Source organism: Ranitomeya variabilis, chromosome 4 (genome assembly GCF_051348905.1).
Source record: "Ranitomeya variabilis isolate aRanVar5 chromosome 4, aRanVar5.hap1, whole genome shotgun sequence".
In the NCBI taxonomy this organism is placed as follows: Eukaryota; Metazoa; Chordata; class Amphibia; order Anura; family Dendrobatidae; genus Ranitomeya; species Ranitomeya variabilis.
The window spans coordinates 470,558,225-470,584,376 of record NC_135235.1 but is presented as its reverse complement, the minus strand read 5'-3'; the positions used below and the strand labels follow the sequence as shown (position 1 = coordinate 470,584,376).

Here is a 26,152-nt window from a genome sequence, read left to right as displayed (position 1 = left end):
AATCACTCCAAAAGGATTTTCAACTACAGACTGACAAGGGCACGAAGAACTGTGAAGTGTGACTTTAGTTTGCTGGCAGCTAAATGGCGCATTTTGGGGAACACCAATCAATCTTAGGCTATGTGCACACACTGTGGATTTTGCTGCGGATCCGCAGCAGATTTGACACTGCGGATCCGCAGCAGTTTTCCATGAGGTCTACAGTACCATGTACACCTATGAAAAATAAAATCCGCAGTGCACATGCTGCAGAAAAAAACACGGGGAAACGCAGCGGCTTATTTTCCACAGCATGTCAATTCTTTGTGCGGATTCCGCAGCGGTTTTCATCAGCACCACAATAGAAATCCGCAGATGGAATCTGCACAAAAACCGCAGTAAATCTGCAGTAATTCCGCTGTAAATCTGCAGTGTGGTTTACCTGCGAATTTTCCAAAAACAGTGCAGAAAAATACGCACACCATTCTGCAGCGTGTGCACATAACCTTAAAATAGAGACAATTGATGAGGTTGTGAAAGCGTGTGTTGTTCTGCATAATTACTTCCTGGCAAAAGAGCAACCACACTTCGAACTTGAGGAACCTGTTAATACCACATTGTCGAATTATCATGCTCACTGTTATGATCCGGTGACTTTGGAGCCGCATGAACTTTCTCTGGAGTAGGTGGAAACTGTACTGACCGCAAAACCTGAACTAACACCGCAACTAGAAGTAGCCGTGGGGTGTGCCTAAAAAACCCTAGACACCTCGACACAGCCGGAGGACTAAATACCCCTATAGATGGAAATAGGAATACTACCTTGCCTCAGAGCAGAACCCCAAAGGATAGGCAGCCCCCCACGAATATTGACTGTGAGTAGGAGAGGAAAGACACACGCAGGCAGAAAACAGGATTCAGCAAAAGAGGCCACTCTAGCTAAATAGGGAAAGATAGGACAGAATACTAAGCGGTCAGTATTAAAAACCCTTCCAAAAATATCCACAGCAGATGATACAAAAAGTTCCACAATCTAACTAAAGACATGGAATGTATATCTGCCACTCCAGAGAATCCAACAAGACTGAGAAAATACTGACACAATCTAAGCTGGACAAAAAAACACTGAATAGCACAGAATTATTAAGCACACAGCATGTGTGCCACAGAAACAAAACCAGACACTTATCTTTGCTGATTTGGCAGAAGGCAGAAGGAACCAAACCAGGACCAAAACCTCCCAACAACCATGGACAACTGGCAAGGACTAATGAATCCTGCATGCCTAAATACCCTAGTCAGAACTGCAATCAGCAGATACACCTGACCAGGACTGCAACTCAGGGACAACTGCATTACCACCTACAACCACCGGAGGGAGCCCAAAAGCAGAATTCACAACAGCTCACCCTCCGAGGACTACAGTGGAAGTTGCCCAAATGAGGAATAAATTGGCTACCTACTTTGTCTCTGATATTGGACGTGTGTCATGGCAAGATGAAATGGTTTAAGCTATAAATATGTCAAATGTACCTGAAATGTTATGTACCTGTACTTTTTTCTGACTGTAATATTGACACCTTGAATGTAACTTTAATAATAAACACCTTAACTGTAATATCCGTTAATACTTCACTCAACAATACACTCAACAATACACACGTTTAAATAAATAAAGAGCTAAAGAAAACACAGTGAGACAGTTTTTGTGAATCAAAAGGAATCAAAAGAATTTTTATTAACAAAAATAAAAACAATTTAACATTTAAAAAAAAATTTAAAATGTGATTACTTTCGGGTTCTGTGGGAGGAAGTTACATGGTGGACCTGGGGGGTGTCAGGCTGTGATGGTAGGATTGGAGTTGTTGGGGAAGTAGGGGAAGTAGAAGTGGCAGACAATTGGAGGATGGGGTCAGAAACATTGGCAGAGGACACATTGGGGGAAGAGGACACATTAGGATTGGAAAACAAGTTGGAAGGGATTGACACTTTGGATGGGAAAGAACCAAGGGAAGGTGTGGACAGACTGGAAAAAAGACACATTCAGAGGTGAGGGTGGAGGAGGTGGTTAATGTTTTTTAGCAGCTTTATGTTTCCTGGACTTTGTTTTGCTGCTTCCTTGGCCTTTTGCTTCCTGTTGCTGCGTGGTGGGAGTGGAAGTCTGGGCTACTGCAATCGGCTGCATGGTAGAAGTGGAAGGCTGGGCTGCTGCACTCGGCTGCGTGGTTGAAGAGGAAGACTGTGCTGCTGCACTCGGCTGCATGGTGTAGCTGGGTACCGTTGGAACAGTCCTATTATCCAGCAGTGGTTGTGGTGGTGGTGGATAGTGCCACTGATGCTGTCCTGGAGCTTGTTGCCCTGTAGGGAAAGAACTTTGTGCCTGCTGCTGATATCGGGACCACTGCATGGCCTCGGTGAAAGCATCTTGACAGGCCTTCATCACATACAGCTGGAGATCAGGACTAAGATTTTGCGTCACTCCCCGTTCTATAATGTCACACTGGTCTATTAAGGTCGGCTTCCAGGCGGTTAAGGCGTCTCTGGACGTCCTGGAAAAGTGTGTTCACGTGAGTGAACCCTCTATCCAGTTTTTCTACAACCGCCTTCATCCCAGCCTGGAAGACCGAGCTTAAGTGAATAAACTCGGACATGACTGACCTCTCACAGGCCCTCTGCCGCTGGCGAGCAGACCCAAGTAAAGTAGTGGCAGAGGGCTGGGAGAGGGGAAAACCAGATGGACCGGCTTCCTGTTCCCCAGCCTGTGAAGCCTGCCTGGTTGCTCCATCGCTGGTGGATGATCGGGACTGGGCCTGTTCGTTGGCTGGTCGATGAGGGGCCGCTCCAACAGATGACGATGCAGGTTCTGTGGTGCTGCACCAGGTTCTGTGTGGAATATAAATGAAAAACATTAGTAAAAAAATTAAAAGTTTAAATAACAGTAAGACAACACAAAGACGTGTTCACTGAGCAAGCGCAGGTCTCAGAAAAAAAAGCCGCTGATGGTACTTTATTTTCTGAGTATTTGAGCAGCACCACTACGAACCCGAATCTCCTCTCTCATGTCGTTATTGAAGCAATCCTTCATCGAATGCCAACAAACTTTTATTCTCTTCACTGTGAAGGGGGAAAAAAAAATTATTGTAAAAAGACCCCAACATTTACAGCAAAACCGACGCGTAAAAGACCACATTGCAATACTTAGGAAAATCCTTTCTGACTTGTGGCCTTGCATGGTCCCAATCATCCAACAGTGATCTGGCCACTTCTTCCCAGAGTCGTCGGATCAAGGCTGAGTTGAAATGATTATGATCACAAGGGTCCCACAACGCTCGCTGTGCAAGCTGAACAAGGACGTTGTTATCGATATCCGGTTGTCCTTCCTCACGTTGTGGAATCTATAGATGAAATACAAAAAAAATTTGTAAGTAAAACTAAAAATAAATTCAATTACAACTATGATAAAGGCTACTTACACCCCATCTTTCATCCTCAGCAACTTGAGGCCGAAGACCCTGGGAAGAATCATTTCCACTAGACTGCTCCTGCTCTTCTGCACTGTCAGGTACCTGTAAAGAAAATACATGATTTAACAAGTCTAGTATTGACAGTCAATACATACCAATCAGTAAATCAAATGTGATTACATAATCTGTGTCATGACCACTTTTGGAAGCTTCAGTGGAGGACATGTTGGAAGAGTAGTCAAGTGAAACACTAGAGAAAAGAACAGATAAGAAAAATTTAACTTAAGAGCCAAACACAATGTAGCACAAAAAAAAGAACCATGGACACCAATACTTACATTACAGGCAGTAGTCCAACAGCACAGCAGTCAGGCAGCACCAGGATGGCAGCAGCACCAGGATGGCATCAGCAACTGGACGGCAGCAGCACCAGGACGGCAGCAGCACCAGGACGACAGCAGCACCAGGACCGCAGCAGCACCAGGACCGCAGCAGCACCAGGATGACAGCACCAGAAATACGGCAGCAACAGGAAGTCGGCAGCAACAGGAAGTCGGCAGCAACAGGAAGGCGGCAGCACCAGGTAGACGGCAGCAGCAGCAGGACTGGGGCAGCAAACAGTCTACAAGGAAATGAAAACAATTAGTACAGAGTACACAAGACAGCAGCAACAGAACCGGAGCAGCAAACAGTCAACAAGGAACAGAAAAAAATTAGTGCAGAGTGTAGTCTGCAAAAAGAAACAGACATTTTCAAAGCTTCTATACTTACATCCAGCAGCACCAGGACAGCAGCACCAGAAAGACGCAGCAACAGGAAGGCGGCAGCACCAGGAAGACAGCAGCAGCACCAGGACCGGAGCAACAAACAGTCTACAAGGAATAGAAAAAAATGAGTACGGAGTAAATAGGACAGCAGCAACAGGACCGGAGCAGCAAGCACTCTACTGAACTTCTAGCTATGCCTCTGACATGATGGATAAGTATATTTCGTATTTCTGAGCATTGAGGACACAATTAATCATGGATAAATCCCCAACTCCATTTTCTGAATTACAACCACAAGCTTGCAATGAGCTTCCACCATGCTTTACTGTTCCCTGTAGATTCATATTATTGTACTGCTCTCCAGCCCTTCAGTGAACAATCTGCCTTCTGTCACTGCCAAATATTTCAAATTTTGATTCACTGGCCCAAATATTCTACTGCCATTTTTCTGCACTGCAGTGCCTATGTTTTTTTCATTGCAGTGTCACTGGGCCTTGTTTCCATGTCAAAGTTATGGCTTTTTTGCCACAAATCTTTCTTGAAGTTCACTTCTGGCCAGATATTCTCCAAACAGTAGATGGGTGTAGCTGAGTCCCACTGGTTGCTGCCAGTTCTCAGCTGATGGCACTGCTGAACATCTTTCAATTTTAAAGGGTAGTAAGCATGATGTGCCTTTCATCTGCTGCACCAATGAAAGTTGTCCATTTCTTGTTGTTTCTTAAATGGGCTAGAACAGCGCATCTTTAAACTGTGGTCTGCTTTGAAATCTTTGCCTGAGAGAGACCTTGCTAATGCAGTATAACCAGGGCTGCCATCATGACATTACTGCCCTAACTGGCGTATGGGGCCCAATCAGCAGAGGTGGCCCGCATCGGGTCCCTTCTCTTCTGCTGATTGGGCCCTAGCGGCAGGCTTCTGCTGGTGCAGTAACTGAGCCTGATCGGGCCCACACGGCAATGGTTAAAGCTGCCAGCCAATCAGAGGCTGGCAGCTGATGTCAGCGTGCACGTTGCAGGTGTATGAAGTCATTGTTATTCACCAGCGATTACGCGCTTGAAACGCCTGGAGGGATCATCACCGCAGGAGCGCAGCAAGGTAAGAAGAAAGTTTTTTTTATTTTTATTGAAAGCGGCCCAGGGCAGAAAGGAGACATGGGAGCAGGATGGGAGACAAGGGGCAGAATGGAAACAAGAGGCAGGATTGGAGACATGGGGCAGGATTGGAGACATAGGGGCAGGCATGGAGACATGGGGCAAGATTGGAGACACGGGGCAGGATTGGAGACACGGGGGCAGAATTGGAGACATGGAGGCAGGATGGGAGACACGTGGACAGGATGGGAGACACGGGGCAGAATGGAGACAAGAGGTGGAATGAAGACAGGGGCAGGAATGGAGACATGGGAGCAAGATTGGAGACACAGGGGCATGATTGGTGACACGGGGGCAGGATTGGACAATGGGGGCAGGATGGAAGACACGGGGCAGAATGGGAGACAAGGGTGCACAATGGGAGACACGGGGGCAGGATGGAAGACATCCACTAATTAGATATGGCAGTTTTTCTAGGCTATGTATTCCAGCAGGTATAACTAATGTTTCCTACAGTGAAGGGTAATATCCCTCCTAGCAATAGCCTTATAAACATAGGATAATATACTATACTGATAGGATATATCTCTGTACCACATTCATGATAGTGGTTTTTGTTCATTTTTTTGACTAGTGGCACCTCCCCCAGGGTTAATATGCCTTGATATATATGGATAATTGACGAATAGTTTTCTAGGTGGTTCTCTCTGTTTATCTGCATGGTTTTTGCACAGCTGCACTTTATGTCCGTTGCTTGCACGTGCCTTCTACCATTCCCACTTTTACCTGTAGATTTGTGTAGTATGTTTTTATGAGACAATAAAAGTTTTTTGTATATAATTTTGACTGTGTTGGTCGCATTTGTGGTTTCCACATCCTCGCGTATATATGTATGATGACTAGTCGATATAAAGTCTATAATGGACAGCAGATATTGTAACGATAACGATTGTAATAATGCTGTTTTATACCATTTTTCTTCTTATGAGGGGACTACAGTATACTCTATGGGGGGCTGCATTATATTCTGTGGTGGGCTGCATTATACTATATGAGGGGGGCTGCATTATACCCTATGAGGGTGCTACATTATATTCTATGGTGAGGTACTGCATTATACCTGAGAAGGTTGCATTATATTTTGTGGGGTGCTGCATTATATTCTATGAGAGGGGACTGCATTATATTTTATGAGGGGGCTACATTATATTCTATGAGGGGGCGACATTATATTCTATGAGGGGGCTACCCCAAACCTTGCTGCATAATTAAGACGTGTACTACCTTATATTATACCCTGATATTAGCGCTTTTTACAGCACAATTGGTGGTCTTGTATCTATTTCTATGTAGCTACATAGTGGGCCCCAAGAATGATTTTCTCTGGTGGGCCCAAGGTGCTCCAGTCTGACGCTGTATGTGATATTATTGGTCATTTTAAAAATTGAAAAATAAATAAAAATATACCTATATTGTATTGGATATTTTAACAAATTTTTAATAGGTTAAAGTAGAGTAGTGCCCGGCCAAAAGAGTCTAATTTGTCGTGGCGGCAGCTTAAAAAATCTTTTGACTGTGGACAGTTCAAGGGGTGGAGGCAGGGCTGGGGTGGAGCCTGGGCGGAGTCTCTAGGGGGCCCTACAAATTTTGCCAGTATGGTGCCTGAAATTCCTAGTGGCAGCCCTGAGTATAACTACCTTGTGTCTTGTTGCAGTCTTCTATAGCCTTACCTTTTGTAGCAAAGTTTGGTTGATCCTACACCAGCTTTCAGCCTCCTACACAGCTGTTTTTGTTTCAGTTAATGATTGTGTTTCAATCTGTATAGGAAAAGGGTGATCTTTATTACCTATTTGGTATAATTGGTTCTTCATTCACCTGACTACACTCCTACACTTTGTGCAACTGGATCTGGAATTTATGCTGTTTTGAAGGTAAAGGGAGGTCACAAAAAATATTGATGTTTTATATTTCTCTTTTGTTCATTCAGTTTGTATTTTGTTAACTGATAAAAATAAACTACCGGTAGTTTCACTTCTATTTTTGAAAGCCTTCTTGCTTTGCAGCATTTTTTCCACACCTGCCTAAAATGTTTGCACAGTACTGTATGTGAACTCATGAAAATCAACAGTATGCAGTAAATATTCAGGTCCACAGTGTACTCAGTCTTTTGCAATCTTTGATTTCACACTTACAATGCATAGCTTAAAATCTGTGACAATGTTATGTAAAAATCCAAATGTTTAACAAAATTCAGGTTAACCGTTTCTAGCTGTTGTCAGGGTAGTTAATAAATGTATTTCATGGGAAAACTCTCTACTAAAACCAGTATGAATAAGTGTCCCAACTCATAAAGATGTCAAGGATAATGTAAAGCTCTTATTTAGTTTCCTTGGGATTATTTTCTATGTAGTGGAAGTTCCAAATTCCAACCTAGTCAGGTTCTGCCTTCCTGTATAAAGGAAGGCTATAAAACACAATTTTTCAAATTGCAAGCCATTATGACCTATAAATACTTCAATAAGTTGTCCAGTACTTGGACAGCTTCTTCTCATACCCCTCGCTTGAACTATATAAAATAATAAAGCTTATACTCACCTCCCGTACCAGTGCCATTCCTGCAGTGTCGGCACTCAGTCTCCCCAGGCTCTCGTGCTGTTGTTGTGACATGTGACACCAGCGCCCAAACAGTGTTGGCGTCACTATCCCCGCCTCCTGAGCAGAAAGAGGAATTCTGAGACAAGCTGCAGCCCGGACTTCTTCTTTATGTCTGATTTGTCCAAAGGTGGGGACAGTGACGCCGGCACTAATTGGGCACCGGCCTCACGTGTCTCAACAAGTGCATGCAAATCCTGGGACCGCAAGTGGCGACACCGCGGGAATGGCACCGTAACGGGAGGTGACTGGAGGCTTTATTATTTTATGTGGGCCAAACATTTTGATCAAGAAACGGTTGTCATTGTCCTAGTAGTTGGGCAACCCCTTTAAACACATTGATCCCCCAAAATATCAGTCACAAAATTTAGTGCCAACCAAACTGTTTTATAAGCTCCAGGCTCATTTTACCCTTAAATGAAAGCAGGTGTCTTCACAAGGTGACTCCTAGGAGTATATCCCACACTTACAGGTACTTCTCACAAAATTAGAATATCATCAAAAAGTTAATTTATTTCTGTTCTTCAATACAAAAAGTGAAACTCATATATTATATACAGTCATTACAAACAGGGTGACCTCATCACAGGTCCTGTGTGGCGCGCACAGAGCAGCGGCAGCCATGTATGTGATGTGCGGCTCTCTGTGAGTGGAGGGATGCAGCTCTGCAGTGCTGGACCACGGGGCACTCTCAAATCGTGACTCCCCAGTGAGAGGTGTAGTACCGGATCACGGCTCTGAATCTCCCCGGTTCGGGGAACTGGCAACTATTTTAACAAGCGGTTCCATCAAACCGGGGAGAACCGGCTGAATCCCACCCCTGCTTGTGTATCTTGAGGGAAAAAATATCATCCTGCAGGCCGGGGCGCCTGTGCTGCAACATAATCGCATATGTACTGTGTGTATAATTCATTTGTTTGAGGTCACCCTTAAACTTATTAAAAAAAAAAATCTGTTTGAAAATGGCGCTAGCCACTCCTGCGCAGTAGCAGCTATCAGTGATCTGACAGCTGCTATGGAGTAGGTGCTGGCAGCACCATCTTTGTAGAGAAAAAAAATGTCCTCCTCCAAGATGGCCCCGCCCGCGCCTGCGCAGTAGTATCTATCGGATTAACTCTATATACACCGATAGTTGCTACTGTGCAAGCACCATTTTCAAATGGATTTTTTTTAAATGAATTTCAGGATAACTTCAAACAAATGAATTATACACACAGTACATATGCGATCATGCTGCAGTGCAGGTGCCACCGCTGGCGTCTGCCTGCTGAATGGGAATTTTTTTCCAATATTATTAATATTCATTATGTAAATAGGGCGAAGGTCATTGAGAGATAAGTGACCTGTCAGAAGCCATACGCATGAATACCTATTTAGAGCACCACATGCAGACCCCCCACAAGCCTCCCCTTAGCACAAGAATATAATTAACTCTAAACTAAAAATAAAGATTAAACAACAACCACAAGACGGATTTCACCACCAGGTATCCTTTTAATCAGTATAATGGCGCCGACCTGACACTGTCTGTAGGTTACTGAGCACAATCCTGCTTACAGGGGCACTTTAAGTATATATGGAGGACATGTGCATAAACTTCTGACAACATGTCAAATTTCCAAGCAATACATTGTGTATTTTTTTTCTGAAAAGAAGAAATGGTCAAACTAAAAAACAAAACAACAAAACAACAAAAAAAAACAGTGCTTTCAGACCTCAAATAAAGCAAAGAAAACAAGTTCATAATCATTTAGAAACAACAATCCTAATGTCTTAACTCAGGAAGAGTTCAGAAATCAATATTTTGTGGAATAAGCATGATTTTTAATCACAGCTTTCATGTGTCTTGGCATGCTTTCCACCAGTCTTTCACACTACTTCTGGCGCAAACATTTAAGCATTTCTTCTTTGTTTGATGGGTTGTGACTAGTGTTGAGCATTCCGATACCGCAAGTATCGGGTATCGGCCGATATTTGCTGTATCGGAATTCCGATACCGAGATCCGATACTTTTGTGGTATCGGGTATCGGTATCGAAACAACATTAATGTGTAAAAGAAAGAATTAAAATAAAAAATATTGCTATACTCACCTCTCCGACGCAGCCTGGACCTCACCGAGGGAACCGGCAGCGTTGTTTGCTTAAAATGCGCGCTTTTCCTTCCTTCCGTGACGTCACGGCTTCTGATTGGTCACGTGCCGCCCATGTGGCCGCGACGCGACCAATCACAGCAAGCCGTGACGTAATTTCAGGTCCTTCTAGGCATTCAGTATTTTAAAATTACGTCCCGGCTTTGTGATTGGTCGCGTCGCGGTCACATGGGCGACGCGACCAATCACAAGCCGTGACGTCACGGGAGGCAGGAGACACGCGCATTTTAAAATGCGCGCGTGTCCAGCCTCCCGTGACGTCACGGCTTGTGATTGGTCGCGTCGCCCATGTGACCGCGACGCGACCAATCACAAGCCAGAACATAATTTTAAAATCCTGAAGGACCTGAAATTACGTCACGGCTTGCTGTGATTGGTTGCGTCGCGGCCACATGGGCGACGCGACCAATCACAAGCCGTGACGTCACGGGAGGCTGGACACGCGCGCATTTTAAAATGCGCGCGTCTCCTGCCTCCCGTGACGTCACGGCTTGTGATTGGTCGCGTCGCCCATGTGACCGCGACGCGACCAATCACAAAGTCAGAACGTAATTTTAAAATACTGAATGCCTAGAAGGACCTGAAAATTACGTCACGGCTTGCTGTGATTGGTCGCGTCGCGGCCACATGGGCGGCACGCGACCAATCAGAAGCCGTGACGTCACGGAAGGAAGGAAAAGCGCGCATTTTAAGCAAACAACGCTGCCGGTTCCCTCGGTGAGGTGAGTATAGCAATATTTTTTATTTTAATTCTTTATTTTACACATTAATATGGTTCCCAGGGCCTGAAGGAGAGTTTCCTCTCCTTCAGACCCTGGGAACCATCAGGGATACCGTCCGATACTTGAGTCCCATTGACTTGTATTGGTATCAGGTATCGGTATCGGATTAGATCCGATACTTTGCCGGTATCGGCCGATACTTTCCGATACCGATACTTTCAAGTATCGGACGGTATCGCTCAACACTAGTTGTGACTAACCATCATCCTCTTAATTACATTCCAGAGGTTTTCAATGGGGTTAAGGTCTGGAGATTGGGCTGCCCATGACAGTCCAATCTGCAGTTGCCAGATGTTACAGCATAGTGGAGAGGACTTTATGAAATCCCATCTCCATTATGTGTGTAGGGATGCCTGCGTCTTTCTAGACCGAAGCACGTTTATCTTGCAGAGAAGCTCAGTTTCCGCAAGATAAATATCACAGTCCATTGTATAGGACGCAGTGATTCTGCATGGTTCAAAGAACACATGCGGATTACACGCACGTACAAAAGCCAGCAGTGCTTTAGACGGATCTGCGTCCAAAGCGCTGCCAATATGGACTGTGGAAATGTGGCACCCCAGGAGTCCTGTTGCCACAGGGGCATTGCCTCCCTCACAGGGGGTGATGTCATGCCTGGAAGCAAGGAGGGATCCCCTTTCCAGGCACATCAGCATGCAACACCTTTCCTACTCCAGACGAGAAGGGGAAGCTCTAACACCTGATTTCAGGGGAGCTTCCCTATAAGTTCTGGGCTGGAGGTGGGGTTAGTGAGTTTTTAGTCAGAGTCTGAGGCAGTGAAGGCGGAAGAGGCAAGTGAGGAGAACCTGGGGGATTGGAGCTGCGACTGAGCTCACCCCAGGACTGAGCACCAAAGACTGGACACCGGAGTCTGTGGTTGTGAGGGAACTGCAGGCCCAGCAACTAAAACCAGAGGGCAGGAGATTGCAGGTCTCCTGGCCCCAGCTGACACCCTGAGGTACAGCAGCATACAAGGGCCCAACGTCACTACGAGTGAGTGACACCTGGAACAGGCTCAAGCTGCCTGCCATGCGGGTAGTGTTCCATTTAATGGACAGACTGAGAGAAGGACTTGAGTAGTGCATAAAACATGAAGAACCCAGAGAACAGCGCAGTAGAGAGGCCTCCAACCCCACCTGGCTAGGTGTATTCTGCATTGCTTCCAGGCTGCCTTGATCTCCAATACCACCTGTTACCTGTGCTCCGGACTGCACCTTCAATCAGGAATTAAAGGTAAAGAAAACTGCTGCCCTTGTGTCCTCTAGTCCTTTCCAGCACCCTCAGTCCTGCACCCCAACACCCACGATCCCTGATAGACTGTACTCGTAGCCCCAGGGCCTTGCTCCACCTGTGGGGAGCAGAACCATCTCAGCTGTGACACCATCGGCCCCAGCGGTCCCTTTAAGCAGCGTCGGCTACCCATTGCTGAACACCACATGTGGCGTCACGTGAAATCCCCTACAAACGTTCCCTCATTATTGTTATTGCGCGCCCAGGGCCACGGACAGGGTCACCGCTGTACCCCTCGGCCCTAGCAGGTGTCGCAGAAACATACCCTTATTGTGTAGATATCTGTATATAGTATAGTGCTGTGTATATATTAGATAGTGTGGACTCTATACTATATACACAGGAATATCCATACTGTATAATATACACACAGCTCCATACCATGCTTTATAACATATTATATACAGGTCCTTCTCAAAAAATTAGCATATAGTGTTAAATTTCATTATTTACCATAATGTAATGATTACAATTAAACTTTCATATATTATAGATTCATTATCCACCAACTGAAATTTGTCAGGTCTTTTATTGTTTTAATACTGATGATTTTGGCCTACAACTCCTGATAACCCAAAAAACCTGTCTCAATAAATTAGCATATTTCAACCGTCCAATCAAATAAAAGTGTTTTTTAATAACAAACAAAAAAACCATCAAATAATAATGTTCAGTTATGCACTCAATACTTGGTCGGGAATCCTTTGGCAGAAATGACTGCTTCGATGCGGCGTGGCATGGAGGCAATCAGCCTGTGACACTGCTGAGATGTTATGGAGGCCCAGGATGCTTCAATAGCGGCCTTAAGCTCATCCAGAGTGTTGGGTCTTGCGTCTCTCAACTTTCTCTTCACAATATCCCACAGATTCTCTATGGGGTTCAGGTCAGGAGAGTTGGCAGGCCAATTGAGCACAGTAATACCATGGTCAGTAAACCATTTACCAGTGGTTTTGGCACTGTGAGCAGGTGCCAGGTCGTGCTGAAAAATGAAATCTTCATCTCCATAAAGCATTTCAGCCGATGGAAGCATGAAGTGCTCCAAAATCTCCTGATAGCTAGCTGCATTGACCCTGCCCTTGATGAAACACAGTGGACCAACACCAGCAGCTGACATGGCACACCACACCATCACTGACTGTGGGTACTTGACACTGGACTTCAGGCATTTTGGCATTTCCTTCTCCCCAGTCTTCCTCCAGACTCTGGCACCTTGATTTCCGAATGACATGCAAAATTTGCTTTCATCAGAAAAAAGTACTTGGGACCACTTAGCAACAGTCCAGTGCTGCTTCTCTGTAGCCCAGGTCAGGCGCTTCTGCCGCTGTTTATGGTTCAAAAGTGGCTTTACCTGGGGAATGCGGCACCTGTAGCCCATTTCCTGCACACGCCTGTGCACGGTGGCTCTGGATGTTTCCACACCAGACTCAGTCCACTGCTTCCTCAGGTTCCCCAAGGTCTGGAATCGGTCCTTCTCCACAATCTTCCTCAGGGTCCGGTCACCTCTTCTCGTTGTACAGCGTTTTCTGCCACATTGTTTCCTTCCAACAGACTTACCATTGAGGTGCCTTGATACAGCACTCTGGGAACAGCCTATTTGTTGAGAAATTTCTTTCTGGGTCTTACCCTCTTGCTTGAGGGTGTCAATGATGGCCTTCTTGACATCTGTCAGGTCGCTAGTCTTACCCATGATGGGGGTTTTGAGTAATGAACCAGGCAGGGAGTTTTTAAAAGCCTCAGGTATCTTTTGCATGTGTTTAGAGTTAATTAGTTGATTCAGAAGATTAGGGTAATAGGTCGTTTAGAGAACCTTTTCTTGATATGCTAATTTATTGAGACAGGTTTTTTGGGTTATCAGGAGTTGTAGGCCAAAATCATCAGTATTAAAACAATAAAAGACCTGACAAATTTCAGTTGGTGGATAATGAATCTATAATATATGAAAGTTTAATTGTAATCATTACATTATGGTAAATAATGAAATTTAACACTATATGCTAATTTTTTGAGAAGGACCTGTATATGGCGTGAACTCCCCACTACAAATTATAGACACAGGTGCAGTGCCCAGTAAATAACTATATCACAGCTCCACAGGATGTGCTACAACATAGTCCACGAATTGTTACAGTACACACATATAGTAAATAGTGTGGAGCCACAAAACACACACACACACACTGCACAGTACCACTTCTCCTGTCCTGTATACTGGGTGTAATTCTTAGTATCTGTATTAAGGCCACGTTCACACGTTCAGTATTTGGTTAGTATTTTAAATCAGTATTTGTAGCCAAAACCAGAAGAGATAGGCCACGTTCAGTATTTGGTCAGTATTTTACATCAGTATTTGTAAGCCAAAACCAGGTGTGGGTGATAAATAGAGAAGTGGTGACGTGTTTCTATTATAATTTTCCTCTGATTGTTCTACTCCTTGACTTTGGCTTACAAATACTGATGGAAAATACTAACCAAATACTGAACTTGTGAACGTGGCCAAACAATCAGGGGAAAAGTATAATAGAAACACGTCACCACTTCTGCATTTCTCATCCACTCCTGGTTTTGGCTTACAGATACTGAGGTAAAATATTGACCAAATACTGAACGTGTGAACATGGCCTTATTCTGTATATACTGTACAGTGGGTACAGAAAGTATTCAGACCCCTTTAAATTTTCCACTCTTTGTTTCATTGCACCCATTTGGTAAATTCAAAAAAGTTCATTTTTTTCTCATTAATGTACACTCTGCACCCCATCTTGACTGAAAAAAACAGAAATGTTGACATTTTTGCAAATTCATTAAAAAAGAAAAATTGAAATATCACATGGTCATTAGTGTTGAGCATTCCGATACTGCAAATATCGGGTATCGGACGATATTCGCTGTATCGGAATTCCGATACCGAGTTCCGATATTTTTGCGATATCGGGAATAGGGATCGGGATCCATATTAATGTAAAAAATAAAGAATAAAAATAAAAAATATGGATATACTCACCCCTCCGACGGCCCCTGGCTCGCAGAGGTGCAACCGTCTGCCTCCGTTCCTAAGAATGCAGTGAGTGTAGGACCTGCGATGACTTCGCGGCTTGTGATTGGTCGCGTGACTGCTCATGTGACCGCTCACATGACCGCTCACGTTACCGCGACGTCATCGAAGGTCCTTCACTCTGCATTCTTAGGAACGGAGGCAGACGCTTGCAGCGGTGACAGCCAGGGCTCGTCCGAGGGTGAGTATATCCATATTTTTTATTTTTATTCTTTATTTTTTACATGAATATGGATCCCAGGGCCTGAAGGAGAGTTTCCTCTCCTTCAGACCCTGGGAACCATCCAGGATCACTTCCGATATTTGTGTCCCATTGGGAAGTAGTGACCACGGCACTCAGGGATTCTTGGGAGGTGCTCAAGTAGGGGATCCAACCCGTAGGTAGCAAATACAATAATTCTTGGCACTCAGGAGAAATTTGTTGAAAGATTCAAAAAGTAGATTTTTATTTTAGTGCATCCAGATCAACATATAAACGTTTTCGGTCTCGACAACTGAGACCTTCATCAGATACGGTTGTCAATGCTGCAGTGTATATACAAAAGAGACAAGAGAAATGCTTTTGAATAAAGATAATACTGTTGCACAATAATACATGCGAAACAAATAACAAAGTATGTAATCAATACTATACTAATGAAAAAGACAGTCTGCATACAAACATAAATAGTGGCATGCAGCGCAGGTAGCAGAGATGGATGGATCCGGCCTGAACCTGCGTGAGTCGTGAGTCCTGTTAAAAAAAAAAGTGCTGGAAAGTGTACACGTGTTAAGGTTATACTAAATGGGAGAGAGAATATAAACAGGTAACATAGAACGGGTAACATGAGAAAACATCGGGATGTGGCCTTGTGGTGGGTCCGCTTATAACATTAAACGCACTGTCCTAGATAAAGGATACGGGAAGTGGACTACCCTCCACTAGTGGGTGTGGGGATATGCACAGTGAGCTACCTGTAAAAAGGAGAGAGAATACGCGTCAGAGTGTTGAAGACGAAAAAGAGCTGCACAGTGAAGGAGCACAAGATGTCCTGTGGGATGCATGCCAAAAGAGACTAGAGGGGTGACCATCTATGAACCCAGACTGCTGCTATATGGTATAGGGCCAAACATGGTCCAGGGAGGTTTACCTGGAGAACACAGGTAGTGTGTGCAGGTCACACACTGCGTGTATAGCCAAGGAGCGGGAACGCAAGGCGCCTGTAAAATGATACATAGGACCTCATGAGACAGCTGTGGGGGTACCAAGGACGGCTGTCCTAGGCCTGGAAGCCATACCTGGGATAATGGACGGCAGTATACGGTGCTTGTGATGAAGCGAGGTGCTCGCAGGGTGAGGAGCGCTGTAGACAAAAGGTATGGGCAAAGGAATTAGTGGGACCAGAGCCAAGGTCAAAATGGAATGGAGGCAGAGCCCGCGGAGGGCTGGGACCGGTTGTGGTATTACCTGGATGGTACCGCTGCCAGGGGTGGAGAAGACGCTGCGCTGCTGTGCAAGGAGGCGCTCCCGGGGCTGCTAGGAGAAGTGCAGCACTTCCGGGTATAAAAGCGCGCAGAGGAGAGTCACCTGACGCCCGACGTCATCGGATCATGTGACCGGAGGAACCGGCGCATGCGCAGAAGAGCCGATGGGGCTGACAGTGGGGATGAGCACAGGGAGCAGCCGGCGCTAGCGTGGAGAGCTCCAGGGGACAGAATGAATAAATGTGCGGCTGCATCGCAGCATGTGGGAATGAACAGGCAGGATGAGGAGGACAAGGGATAACTACTTGGTGAGGGATAGAATATCCTAAGGGCATCTGGCATGGGTCACCCTGATTGTATAGAGAACTAGTTAACCCTATATATAAAGGCATACAGTGCATACTATACCGTGTGCAGTGTTTCGTGCGAGAGGTGCATTTAACGGTTCTGTTGAAAGAGACAGATAAGAACACAGGTTAGGGACACCTACAATAAATACAATGTTACATTTTACAAACAAGTGCTGTAAATCTATATTAAAAACAAACAACATACATGTACAATGTTACAAATATGCCGAGACGTCGTAGTCTCTATTGAGTCCCTTTGGTTCTAAGGTCTGCAGAGAATAAATCCAGTAAGCCTCCCTTTTGAGGAGTAAACTGACACGGCTTTGGCCCCTTCTTGGAGTATCTACCTGTTCAAGGACCTGGAAGCGGAGCTGAGAGATATTGTGGTTCTGTTTGGAAAAATGGTATGGGAGGGGCAGGTGTGTTTTGTTGCAGCGGATTGTAGATTTGTGTTGGGCCACCCTATCTCTAATTGGCTGTGTGGTTTCACCCACATATGCCAGCCCACAGGGGCATTTGATGACGTAAATAACATGTGTGGATTCGCAGGTGAAGAAACCTTTTATGGGAATGGCCTTGCCCGTCTGAGGGTGAGAAACTGAGGGCCCCCTCTGGACATTGCTGCACTGTAGGCAATTCAGGCACGGGAATGTGCCTTGTCTCTGGGTTTGTAAGAACGATTGTTTGGGGACCCTATTGCTAGAGCCAATGTCCGCTTTGACCAGTTTATCCCTAAGATTTCTAGCTCGTTTGTAGCAGGGCATAAAAGGTGCTCTGAATTCTGGAATACCCGGGTAGCTTTTTGTAAGGATACCCCAGTGTCTCCTGATGGTAGACTGTACCATATTGGAGAAGGGATGAAATGTAGAGACAAAAGGAATTCTCTTACGGTCATCTTTAGGTCTAACCACTGAGGTATTGCGTTTGGCCTCTGTGAGGATATGCTGCGGATACCCCCGGTTGGAGAATTTTTGTTCCATCTCACCCAGTCTCGTTTTTTTGATCTTGTCATCCGAGACGATCCTTTCAACCCTGTGGAATTGGGACTTGGGGATGGAATTTTTTATGGAAGGTGGATGGCAACTGGTGAAGTACAGGAGGCCGTTACGGTCCGTTGGCTTGGTGTATAAATCAATGGATAGGCGACCGTCCCTCTCCTTGTAAATGAGAGTATCTAGAAAGCTGATTTTGGATTTGTCATGTTGTAACGTGAAACCGAGTTCGGGCCAGATGCTGTTGATGTGTTGGTCAAAGGCTATTAATGACTCAAGGGGGCCATCCCACACGCAGAAAATGTCATCAATATACCTGCGCCATACCCTACAGTGGGCGATGAACAGAGGGTGTTCATACACAAAGTCGTTTTCGAAAGCCGCCATGTACGCATTGGCGTACGGGGGCGCTACGTTCGCGCCCATTGCAGTACCCTGTAGCTGGGCATAAAAGGAATCTTGGAACAAGAAGTAATTATCCTTCAGGACTAAGTTTAACAGGTCCGCACAGAAGTGACGAATTTTGATATCAACTTTATTGTCTAGCAGGAGCCTATCAGTAGCGGCTAGGCCCTTATCATGGACGATGGATGTATAGAGACTATTTACATCCCATGTGATTAGGAGAGAAGAGGGAGATATAGGGCCCAAAGTTTTTATGACCTGGATGAATTCACCAGTGTCCAAAAGAAAAGACCGGGTGGTTTTAACGAGTGGAGTGAGAATTTTCTCTAATACTATGGACAGTGGTGAGAGCACTGAGTCAGTCAGGGAGACAATGGGCCGACCCGGAGGTTTAACTAGTCTTTTATGTATTTTGGGTAGGATGTACAGGATGGGAGTTATAGGGTCCTTTTTGATGAGAAAATCCCTCATCTTACTGTCTATGGTGCCAGTTTGCATGTGATAGTCAATGATTGGTGCGATTTTTTTTGCCAGTTCATTGAGGGGGTTACGTGGTATAAGTTTATATACCGCGGTATCCCCCAGCTGTCTGTACACCTCCTCCAGGTAATCAGTTCTGTCCATTATTACCGTTGCTCCCCCCTTATCCGCCGGTTTGATGATGAGAGATTTGTCAGACGCCAATTGCTCCAACGACAGTCTTTCCGAAGATGAAAGGTTGGGCTGAAAATGGAACTTACCCTGTTCCAATTTTCGAGTTAGTAAGTGGATGTCCCTTTCAACAAGGGATACAAAAGTCTCCACTGGGGGATCCGACCGGGGTGGCATGTAAGAGCTATGGTTCCGAAGACCCAGGCTCTGAAGTTCCAGGAGAGTTTTTTCACCCCTAGCAGGGTTTAACACCGGAGGTTGCGCTGCAAAATGGACCCGAAGTCTGAGGTTCCGGTAGAACCTTTGAAGGTCCATACTAAGTTCAAATGAGTTGAACTTGTATACCGGGCAGAAGGACAACCCCTTCTGAAGTACAGCCAATTGGTGTGAGTCCAGGTTTTTTGATGAGATATTTACTACTAGGGGGAGGTCCATACCTGTGAGCGTGTTGTTATCTGGTCTCTGGATTCCCCGGCGGCACTGGCCGCCCCGCCTCGTCTTCCTCTTCTGCGGCCTCGGTTGTTCCCTAAAAAAGAAGCAGAACTTGAGGTACCGGGTCTGCTGTCGGTGGATCCAGAAGAGCTTATCGAGCTGTGCCGCCTGATGGAAGGCCGAGTATCTCGCCACTGGTAGACCCGGTTCTGTAGGTAGTCTTCGGTATCCCGTAGGAACTTTGACCTCTTCCTCTTTTCGACCTCCAATCTGTGTTGCCGTAGTTGTTCCTGATTCTTTGTCTTTAGTTCCTGGAATTCTTCCTGGGGCATCGTGCTGGTCAGTTGAGACTCGATGGCATGTATCTGGGTGTTGACTGAGTCCAAATTCTTTTGGAGATAGGAGAGAGTGAGAGTCATCAGATCTGCTGAGCATTTGTTTAGAATATGTTCAAATTTTTCACAATACTCTTTGTCTTCCCTGAAGAAGGTTGGTTGTAGAGGGACCCGCAAGCCACGTGGGATCCTCTGGACTCGAAGGTACTCGGCAATGGTAACAATATGTAATTCAAGATTAACCGCTCTTCTGGATTCACGCTCCAGGTCACGGTTCTTTAGTTCCTTGGTTGGAATTTGGAGGAAATCGCTAGGTGCGGTTACTTTTGAGAGAATTTCTGCCGCCTCTGCTGCGTTGAAGGAGAAGGTTTCAGACATCGTCCAAGGTGCTCGTGTACGGAAACAGCATATGGGAAGTAGTGACCACGGCACTCAGGGATTCTTGGGAGGTGCTCAAGTAGGGGATCCAACCCGTAGGTAGCAAATACAATAATTCTTGGCACTCAGGAGAAATTTGTTGAAAGATTCAAAAAGTAGATTTTTATTTTAGTGCATCCAGATCAACATATAAACGTTTTCGGTCTCGACAACTGAGACCTTCATCAGATACGGTTGTCAATGCTGCAGTGTATATACAAAAGAGACAAGAGAAATGCTTTTGAATAAAGATAATACTGTTGCACAATAATACATGCGAAACAAATAACAAAGTATGTAATCAATACTATACTAATGAAAAAGACAGTCTGCATACAAACATAAATAGTGGCATGCAGCGCAGGTAGCAGAGATGGATGGATCCGGCCTGAACCTGCGTGAGTCGTGAGTCCTGTTCAAAAAAAAAGTGCTGGAAAGTGTACACGTGTTAAGGTTATACTAAATGGGAGAGAGAATATAAACAGGTAACATAGAACGGGTAACATGAGAAAACATCGGGATGTGGCCTTGTGGTGGGTCCGCTTATAACATTAAACGCACTGTCCTAGATAAAGGATACGGGAAGTGGACTACCCTCCACTAGTGGGTGTGGGGATATGCACAGTGAGCTACCTGTAAAAAGGAGAGAGAATACGCGTCAGAGTGTTGAAGACGAAAAAGAGCTGCACAGTGAAGGAGCACAAGATGTCCTGTGGGATGCATGCCAAAAGAGACTAGAGGGGTGACCATCTATGAACCCAGACTGCTGCTATATGGTATAGGGCCAAACATGGTCCAGGGAGGTTTACCTGGAGAACACAGGTAGTGTGTGCAGGTCACACACTGCGTGTATAGCCAAGGAGCGGGAACGCAAGGCGCCTGTAAAATGATACATAGGACCTCATGAGACAGCTGTGGGGGTACCAAGGACGGCTGTCCTAGGCCTGGAAGCCATACCTGGGATAATGGACGGCAGTATACGGCGCTTGTGATGAAGCGAGGTGCTCGCAGGGTGAGGAGCGCTGTAGACAAAAGGTATGGGCAAAGGAATTAGTGGGACCAGAGCCAAGGTCAAAATGGAATGGAGGCAGAGCCCGCGGAGGGCTGGGACCGGTTGTGGTATTACCTGGATGGTACCGCTGCCAGGGGTGGAGAAGACGCTGCGCTGCTGTGCAAGGAGGCGCTCCCGGGGCTGCTAGGAGAAGTGCAGCACTTCCGGGTATAAAAGCGCGCAGAGGAGAGTCACCTGACGCCCGACGTCATCGGATCATGTGACCGGAGGAACCGGCGCATGCGCAGAAGAGCCGATGGGGCTGACAGTGGGGATGAGCACAGGGAGCAGCCGGCGCTAGCGTGGAGAGCTCCAGGGGACAGAATGAATAAATGTGCGGCTGCATCGCAGCATGTGGGAATGAACAGGCAGGATGAGGAGGACAAGGGATAACTACTTGGTGAGGGATAGAATATCCTAAGGGCATCTGGCATGGGTCACCCTGATTGTATAGAGAACTAGTTAACCCTATATATAAAGGCATACAGTGCATACTATACCGTGTGCAGTGTTTCGTGCGAGAGGTGCATTTAACGGTTCTGTTGAAAGAGACAGATAAGAACACAGGTTTTACAGGTAGCTCACTGTGCACTAGTGGAGGGTAGTCCACTTCCCGTATCCTTTATCTAGGACAGTGCGTTGAATGTTATAAGCGGACCCACCACAAGGCCACATCCCGATGTTTTCTCATGTTACCCGTTGTATGTTACCTGTTTATATTCTCTCTCCCATTTAGTATAACCTTAACACGTGTACACTTTCCAGCACTTTTTTTTTTAACAGGACTCACGACTCACGCAGGTTCAGGCCGGATCCATCCATCTCTGCTACCTGCGCTGCATGCCACTATTTATGTTTGTATGCAGACTGTCTTTTTCATTAGTATAGTATTGATTACATACTTTGTTATTTGTTTCGCATGTATTATTGTGCAACAGTATTATCTTTATTCAAAAGCATTTCTCTTGTCTCTTTTGTATATACACTGCAGCATTGACAACCGTATCTGATGAAGGTCTCAGTTGTCGAGACCGAAAACGTTTATATGTTGATCTGGATGCACTAAAATAAAAATCTACTTTTTGAATCTTTCAACAAATTTCTCCTGAGTGCCAAGAATTATTGTATTTGCTACCTACGGGTTGGATCCCCTACTTGAGCACCTCCCAAGAATCCCTGAGTGCCGTGGTCACTACTTCCCATATGCTGTTTCCGTACACGAGCACCTTGGACGATGTCTGAAACCTTCTCCTTCAACGCAGCAGAGGCGGCAGAAATTCTCTCAAAAGTAACCGCACCTAGCGATTTCCTCCAAATTCCAACCAAGGAACTAAAGAACCGTGACCTGGAGCGTGAATCCAGAAGAGCGGTTAATCTTGAATTACATCTTGTTACCATTGCCGAGTACCTTCGAGTCCAGAGGATCCCACGTGGCTTGCGGGTCCCTCTACAACCAACCTTCTTCAGGGAAGACAAAGAGTATTGTGAAAAATTTGAACATATTCTAAACAAATGCTCAGCAGATCTGATGACTCTCACTCTCTCCTATCTCCAAAAGAATTTGGACTCAGTCAACACCCAGATACATGCCATCGAGTCTCAACTGACCAGCACGATGCCCCAGGAAGAATTCCAGGAACTAAAGACAAAGAATCAGGAACAACTACGGCAACACAGATTGGAGGTCGAAAAGAGGAAGAGGTCAAAGTTCCTACGGGATACCGAAGACTACCTACAGAACCGGGTCTACCAGTGGCGAGATACTCGGCCTTCCATCAGGTGGCACAGCTCGATAAGCTCTTCTGGATCCACCGACAGCAGACCCGGTACCTCAAGTTCTGCTTCTTTTTTAGGGAACAACCGAGGCCGCAGAAGAGGAAGACGAGGCGGGGCGGCCAGTGCCGCCGGGGAATCCAGAGACCAGATAACAACACGCTCACAGGTATGGACCTCCCCCTAGTAGTAAATATCTCATCAAAAAACCTGGACTCACACCAATTGGCTGTACTTCAGAAGGGGTTGTCCTTCTGCCCGGTATACAAGTTCAACTCATTTGAACTTAGTATGGACCTTCAAAGGTTCTACCGGAACCTCAGACTTCGGGTCCATTTTGCAGCGCAACCTCCGGTGTTAAACCCTGCTAGGGGTGAAAAAACTCTCCTGGAACTTCAGAGCCTGGGTCTTCGGAACCATAGCTCTTACATGCCACCCCGGTCGGATCCCCCAGTGGAGACTTTTGTATCCCTTGTTGAAAGGGACATCCACTTACTAACTCGAAAATTGAAACAGGGTAAGTTCCATTTTCAGCCCAACCTTTCATCTTCGGAAAGACTGTCGTTGGAGCAATTGGCGTCTGACAAATCTCTCATCATCAAACCGGCGGATAAGGGGGGGAGCAACGGTAATAATGGACAGAACTGATTACCTGGAGGAGGTGTACAGACAGCTGGGGGATACCGCGGTATATAAACTTATACCACGTAACCCCCTCAATGAACTGGCAAAAAAAATCGCACCAATCATTGACTATCACATGCAAACTGGCACCATAGACAGTAAGATGAGGGATTTTCTCATCAAAAAGGACCCTATAACTCCCATCCTGTACATCCTACCCAAAATACATAAAAGACTAGTTAAACCTCCGGGTCGGCCCATTGTCTCCCTGACTGACTCAGTGCTCTCACCACTGTCCATAGTATTAGAGAAAATTCTCACTCCACTCGTTAAAACCACCCGGTCTTTTCTTTTGGACACTGGTGAATTCATCCAGGTCATAAAAACTTTGGGCCCTATATCTCCCTCTTCTCTCCTAATCACATGGGATGTAAATAGTCTCTATACATCCATCGTCCATGATAAGGGCCTAGCCGCTACTGATAGGCTCCTGCTAGACAATAAAGTTGATATCAAAATTCGTCACTTCTGTGCGGACCTGTTAAACTTAGTCCTGAAGGATAATTACTTCTTGTTCCAAGATTCCTTTTATGCCCAGCTACAGGGTACTGCAATGGGCGCGAACGTAGCGCCCCCGTACGCCAATGCGTACATGGCGGCTTTCGAAAACGACTTTGTGTATGAACACCCTCTGTTCATCGCCCACTGTAGGGTATGGCGCAGGTATATTGATGACATTTTCTGCGTGTGGGACGGCCCCCTTGAGTCATTAATAGCCTTTGACCAACACATCAACAGCATCTGGCCCGAACTCGGTTTCACGTTACAACATGACAAATCCAAAATCAGCTTTCTAGATACTCTCATTTACAAGGAGAGGGACGGTCGCCTATCCATTGATTTATACACCAAGCCAACGGACCGTAACGGCCTCCTGTACTTCACCAGTTGCCATCCACCTTCCATAAAAAATTCCATCCCCAAGTCCCAATTCCACAGGGTTGAAAGGATCGTCTCGGATGACAAGATCAAAAAAACGAGACTGGGTGAGATGGAACAAAAATTCTCCAACCGGGGGTATCCGCAGCATATCCTCACAGAGGCCAAACGCAATACCTCAGTGGTTAGACCTAAAGATGACCGTAAGAGAATTCCTTTTGTCTCTACATTTCATCCCTTCTCCAATATGGTACAGTCTACCATCAGGAGACACTGGGGTATCCTTACAAAAAGCTACCCGGGTATTCCAGAATTCAGAGCACCTTTTATGCCCTGCTACAAACGAGCTAGAAATCTTAGGGATAAACTGGTCAAAGCGGACATTGGCTCTAGCAATAGGGTCCCCAAACAATCGTTCTTACAAACCCAGAGACAAGGCACATTCCCGTGCCTGAATTGCCTACAGTGCAGCAATGTCCAGAGGGGGCCCTCAGTTTCTCACCCTCAGACGGGCAAGGCCATTCCCATAAAAGCTTTCTTCACCTGCGAATCCACACATGTTATTTACGTCATCAAATGCCCCTGTGGGCTGGCATATGTGGGTGAAACCACACAGCCAATTAGAGATAGGGTGGCCCAACACAAATCTACAATCCGCTGCAACAAAACACACCTGCCCCTCCCATACCATTTTTCCAAACAGAACCACAATATCTCTCAGCTCCGCTTCCAGGTCCTTGAACAGGTAGATACTCCAAGAAGGGGCCAAAGCCGTGTCAGTTTACTCCTCAAAAGGGAGGCTTACTGGATTTATTCTCTGCAGACCTTAGAACCAAAGGGACTCAATAGAGACTACGACGTCTCGGCATATTTGTAACATTGTACATGTATGTTGTTTGTTTTTAATATAGATTTACAGCACTTGTTTGTAAAATGTAACATTGTATTTATTGTAGGTGTCCCTAACCTGTGTTCTTATCTGTCTCTTTCAACAGAACCGTTAAATGCACCTCTCGCACGAAACACTGCACACGGTATAGTATGCACTGTATGCCTTTATATATAGGGTTAACTAGTTCTCTATACAATCAGGGTGACCCATGCCAGATGCCCTTAGGATATTCTATCCCTCACCAAGTAGTTATCCCTTGTCCTCCTCATCCTGCCTGTTCATTCCCACATGCTGCGATGCAGCCGCACATTTATTCATTCTGTCCCCTGGAGCTCTCCACGCTAGCGCCGGCTGCTCCCTGTGCTCATCCCCACTGTCAGCCCCATCGGCTCTTCTGCGCATGCGCCGGTTCCTCCGGTCACATGATCCGATGACGTCGGGCGTCAGGTGACTCTCCTCTGCGCGCTTTTATACCCGGAAGTGCTGCACTTCTCCTAGCAGCCCCGGGAGCGCCTCCTTGCACAGCAGCGCAGCGTCTTCTCCACCCCTGGCAGCGGTACCATCCAGGTAATACCACAACCGGTCCCAGCCCTCCGCGG

General features: G+C 45.9%; 1 protein-coding gene and 1 long non-coding RNA gene across 2 annotated transcripts in view; one reads left to right on the top strand and one right to left on the bottom strand.

Moving 5' to 3' along the window:
- The window catches only part of LOC143765265 (proton channel OTOP2-like), a 177,083-nt gene that overhangs the window by 133,065 nt on the left and 17,866 nt on the right, over nt 1-26,152 (top strand). The window lies entirely within an intron of this gene.
- LOC143769040 (uncharacterized) lies at nt 1,795-3,536 on the bottom strand. The gene is made up of 3 exons (XR_013214178.1): nt 3,453-3,536; nt 3,023-3,374; nt 1,795-2,862 (listed from the first exon to the last, which is right to left on the bottom strand). It is a non-coding gene; the product is annotated as an uncharacterized LOC143769040 (long non-coding RNA).